We start from the raw sequence: 5640 nt of genomic DNA, 5'->3' as shown, positions 1-5640 counted from the left end.
ACTCTCCTGTCCCCAAAGGACATTAAGTAGATCTGCTATTATGTACATCAGACAGTACACCTACAGCAAGACATGTATCAGTCTTAGTTTTTTTTTTTTTTCCAGTACACTAAGTCAGTTTAGTGTTAGTATTTGTCACGTGCCATCTGCTGTTACTTATTCAGATAAACCTGATGCCTATTGAAACAACACAGGATAGCGCTACAGCTGTTCAGTAAGGCCGACAAAAACATTTTGCCAATTTAGCTAAAGGTTTGGTTTCTAATAGCTATAGTAGTTGACTGAAGCAACTCGGGGGCATTTGCTATGAAGAATTATTAATACCGGATGAGTATTTCAATAGTATGACTAATGTTCAACTGAAAGTATTATTTTTTCTAAGAATTTTTCTATAATCTTCCCAAAGTAGTGACATTCGTAGTTACTAAAGCTAAAGCTTTAGAAGTCCAAAAAATAAAGACTGCCTTCCTTTTAGAAGAAATGCAATTTTCTGGCCACAAGAGCACTGTACAGTTCACTTAAATGTTGATATAGTTTATAGTCAATGTCCTTTACTCTTCTGCAAAAGGTACTGTTAAATAAACTGGGTTTTCTAAAAGGTAGTTCTTAAACTTTGACTTACATGGTTAGTAGAAGAAATTTATTTAAAGCCTCTAAGTATTAATTTTTAATGAGTACTTTAAATTAAAACAGGCATTTGGAATAGCTCCTGCAACAGTCCTACGTGTGACTTTTTTTTAACTTGACATGTGCAGTCTAATCATTGATTCATTAAAGTTGGACCTTTTCCTATGTCCATGATGAGTTTGTGGACGATGAAGAAAATGAGGATAGATGATGCCCAAATGAGTCAGATAATAATAACTACAGTGGTTGCTGATGTCAAGATTGTTAAAGTGTTTAATTAATAATTTTTAAGGTGGTATTTATCACTGCTGTAAACGCTCATAGCTGAATTGAAGTATAATTTGTAGAATTTCAGTGCAATTCATTTTAATGGAAAATTTGAAACTAAATGACAGATTTAAAGGTACTGTTCAACCACTGTATCTGTAAATAACTTTACTTAGCACTTCTGTCACATAGATTAGTATGCAATACTATTTGAGTGAGCTCTTTTTGGAAAAAATATTGAGTTCTAGTGTCTGCTTCTTAGTATTGAACTGAATGTACAGTTCTGTCCTAGATGTTTTGCACTAAAGTAGTTGACTCCATTCTTGTGTCTTTTTGTTAATGTGCTCTGTATCACTGGTGAGTGCTCCTTAGTTTCCTTACCTGATGCTAAAGAATGTTATTTTATATCCCTTATGGCCCTTGCCAATACTATAAAAAATAAAAGCTATGTTTGTATGCAACACTAACCCTTTGACTGCTAATGTATGTTTCTGCTTACTGTGCCTTGTTATGGCTGCTTTTCTGTGACAATAAAGCATATTTGGTATTCTCCTTGTTTAAAAAAATAGCATATGAGGGAATATCATTCCAGGCAGCGCCCCCTTCCATTCCAAGAAAACATCGGTTTTATATTAGGAGTCAACGAGATAAGGTTTAACACTGACCTACAAAGGCACCAAGCAGGACATAATACAATGCTTTCAAAATTAGGGTACCTGTTTTGCTGAGAGTTTTTAATCAGTTACATATGTAACTGATTGCTGAATGTTAAAACCAACCTTGCATTACTGTAATATATCCTACTTGGCATTATCCTTTGAATATGTTGTTAGATTTGACTGGCTAAAATGTTGTTGAGGATTATTTGATCTATGTTCATGAGGGTTATCAGTCTAGGTTTTCTATTTTTATAGTATATTTGTAAGGTTGTGGTATTGGGCTATTGCTAGTCTCATAGAATGAGTTGGGAAATACTCATTCCTCTTCAATTTTTTTGGAAGAATTTATGTAGAAGTGATATTATTTTTTTCCTTAAGTGTCTTGTAGACTTCACCAATGAAGCCATCTAAGCGAAGGGTTTTCTCTGTGGGAAAACTTTCAACTACAATTTCACTTTTAAAATATAAATAGGGCCATTAAGATTGCCTATTTCTCCTTGAGGGAGCTTTGCTGTTTGCACCTTTCAAGGAATTTGTTCATCTAAAATGTCAAACTTATTGGCAAAAGGTTGTTGATAATAGTCCCTTGTTAACCTTTTGGTATCTGAACTACGTAGTGATGTCTCCTCTCCCATTCTTGATATTGATAATTTTTATCTTCTCCTTTCTATCCTTCCTATCAGTCTGGCTAGAGGTTTATCAATTCTATTGATTTCAAAGAATCAGCTTTTAGTTTCAATGATTTTCTCTACTGTTTTTCTGTTTTCTATTTCACTGACTTCCATTTTTATCTTTATTACTTCCATTCTTCTGCTTTCTTTGGGTTGCTTTTGCTCTTCTTTTTATATCAGAATGTCTAGCCAGTACAAAATGAGAAAAAGAAAAAAAGGCACCCACTTTAGAAAGAAAGAATTTAAATTGTCTTTGTTTGCAGATGGCATGATCATCTCTGTCAGAAGTAGCAAACTTCATCTTAAAGGACCAGACAGTAAATATTTTAGGCCTGTGGGATGTACAGTCTGTCACAACTGCTCTACTCTAGCACTGTAGCACAAAAAGCAGCTACAGACAACATATAAATGAATCAAGGGCTTTGTTCTAGTAAAATGTCAAAAAAAAAAAAAAAAAAAAAAAGGCAATCAGCCCACAAGGACACAGTTTGCCAATCCTTGTTCTAGGTAAAAAAGCAAATGGAATCTACAAAAAAGCTACTAAAATTAACAAGTGAATTTAGCAAGGTTGCAGAATACAAGTTCAATACAGAAAAATCAATTTTGTTTATATACTACCCACAAACAATAAGAAATTTAAATTTAAAAAGCAATACCGGTTTTACACCCGGAGCAATACCTGCAATTGAAGATTCCTCCCAGGAAGAAGGCTGCCTGTCAGCATGGCTCAGGAATTTGTGAATAATAGAATCCACCCTGGGAAGGTAGTTGTGTTCATAAAGCCCACCCACCCCTACTGCAGAAATACCCAAGAGATCCTCTGTCAAGTGCCCTCCAAACAAGGACTTCTGGAATTTGTTGTTTTTACAGCCACCAGTGACACAAACGCGATTCAAGATTATTTCCAACAGCTCACAGAAGCAAGAACGGTACCTTAGGTCTTTATTGGAAAAGACTGTATAGGTGGATGCTCTGATCTAATATATGTGCAAAAGTGTGGGGAACTGGAGACCCGGCTATAGCAAACTGAAGCTCTAAAATAATTACAGAGCAGACTCCAATGATGCCCCCCTTGGAAAACGGATGGCTTCACCAATGATAACAGCATTTCTGGGTGGATGGATCTGAGGCCATTCTTACTCAGCTAGAGCAACTGTTTACCTAAATTCTGAAATATAGTTATTAAGATGATGATGATGATGATGATGATAATGATGATGATGGGGGAAGTAGAGTTTGGGCAGGGGGGGGAAGCTTTTCCTCTTCTTTTGGATCTGTGTAATAATAATAATAATGGAGGAAGTAGAGTTTGGGCAGGGAGGAAAGCTTTTCCTCTTCTTTTGGATCTGTATTAAAAAGTAGACCAACTTTCCCCACACCATGGGGCCGAAAAGATTGATCGACAGTCTTGGGTTTCTTCCGGATTGGCCTCTTAGGTTCCAAAAAGACCACGACAAGTTCCGGTTTAAAAGGATTCATTCATTGACCCAAAAGATGTTCTTTTGGACATGTTTTTCTTACAGACCGTTCTCCATGTGCTGAACCAATGTTTCTCAACCACAGCTATATTTATTCCAAGCCCCCTAGGATACCAAACCCCCTTTGGTATTACTCAGCAAGCCAAAATTATTTTCCTGAGCTTGACTTTCTAGAGTTTGCATTACGAAATCAATAGCTTCTTAAACGTGCTTTTTCAAACTATACGCCTATCTCCCTTCACCATCTTCACCCCATCTTTTCCCATTTTGAGAATCATTATCCTGATCCAGAATGCTCAACCTTGAAAACTTAAGAGTTCTCATGGGAAATATGTAACAACTCCACGAAACATCTGAGGGCCCAAGTTGAGAAAATCTGCAGGAAAAGTTAAGCACTGTTAGTCTTCACTCAGTGCCACAGGGATCAGAGACACAAGTGCAGATGCTGCAATCATGTGGCAATATTCTTATATAAGATGCTTGTCCAGGTAATCCTGAATGAGTGTATTATTTTGATTGAGAATCATCAAAATCTAAAGGTAAAATTTAAAAATTCTCATAGAAAGCTTGTAGCTCCTTCCCCCTCCCCCAAGAATATGTTTGTGGAAGGAGCTAAATTTGGGAAACACTGTCCTAAATGGTTCTCAATTTTTCTTTTCATTTTCCTTTTTCCAGTTTTTGAAAATTTAAGAATTCTTTACCATGAAATTTAATTTTGTGTCCCAGAATTGCAAGATGATGTTCATTTTCTTTTGTGATCACCAGTACGAATAATTTCTTTTCTAATGAAGAAAAACCCATAGATGATAATTCTGTTATTTTTGTTAAATGGTATTAGTGTGAAGTACAGACTTAAAACTTTATTCATGTTTGCCCCCTACCATTATAAATAAAGGCATGTATTGCTGTCAAAAAAGCAATACCAATTACAGTATCATCTAAAATATGAAATGCTTAGGTATAAATCTGACAAAAGATATGAAAGTCTGTATATTAAAAACCACAAAACATGGCTGAGAAAAATTAAGGAAAACCTAAATAAATGGGGAGATACACCTTGTTAATGTGTTAGAAGACTCAACACTGTTAAGATGTCAACTGTCCCCAAATTGATTCAGTCCACTCCAAATTAAAATGCCAGCATGTTTTTTTTTGGGTAGAATTTGCCGAGCTGATTCTAGAATTCATACAGAAATTCAAAGGACCTAAACAGCCCAGGCAAATCTGGAAAAAAAGGTTAGAGGGTTAACACTACCTGATTTCAAGACTTATATTATAAAGCCACAATAATAAAAAGTTTTGTACTGGGGTAAAGACAGATAAAAAGATAAAAAGCACACAGGAAATAGCCCAGAAATTCACCTACTCTTGTATAGAAAATTGATTTTTCCCCACAAATGTGCAAAGGAAATGCAGCAGAGAAAGAACAGCCTTTACAACAAATGGTGATAGAACAATTAGACAGTCATATACAAGAAAAAGGACAAAAAAAACCACCAAGCAAAACCTGAATCCATATATTGAACCACTAGAAAATTTAACTGAATGAATCATACACCTAAATCCCTAAAAAATCCTGAATCCATATATTGAACCACTATAAAATTTAACTCAATGGATCATACACCTAAATCCCTAAAACTATAAAGCTTTTAGACAAAAAAATGAGAGACAATCTTGGTGAGCCTGGGTTAGGTAAAGATCTTACATAACACCAAAAGCACAATCCATTAAAGAATTGAGAAAACTGACACATCAAAATTAAAAACTTCTGCTCTCCAAAGGTCACTGTTAAGAGAATGGAAAGACAAGCCAATAGGAAAGACTGAGAAAATCTCTGCAAAGGATATATCTTATAAAGGATTTTTATACAGAATATACAAAGAAATCAAAACTCAACAATAGGACTTCTGCTTCCAGAAAGAGAAGTATTTTCCC

The 5640-nt window shown here is 35.2% G+C and overlaps 1 pseudogene; it reads left to right on the top strand.

Annotated features, from left to right (window-relative positions):
• The first annotated feature begins 2946 nt into the window (after window positions 1–2946).
• On the top strand, window positions 2947–3267 carry LOC119523650 (annotated as a pseudogene).
• The last annotated feature ends 2373 nt before the right edge of the window (window positions 3268–5640 follow it).

The sequence above is a fragment of the Choloepus didactylus genome, chromosome X (assembly GCF_015220235.1).
Source record: "Choloepus didactylus isolate mChoDid1 chromosome X, mChoDid1.pri, whole genome shotgun sequence".
Classification (NCBI taxonomy): Eukaryota; Metazoa; Chordata; class Mammalia; order Pilosa; family Megalonychidae; genus Choloepus; species Choloepus didactylus.
Note: the sequence above shows the minus strand (reverse complement) of the source record. Positions and strands in the feature narration are given on the sequence as shown.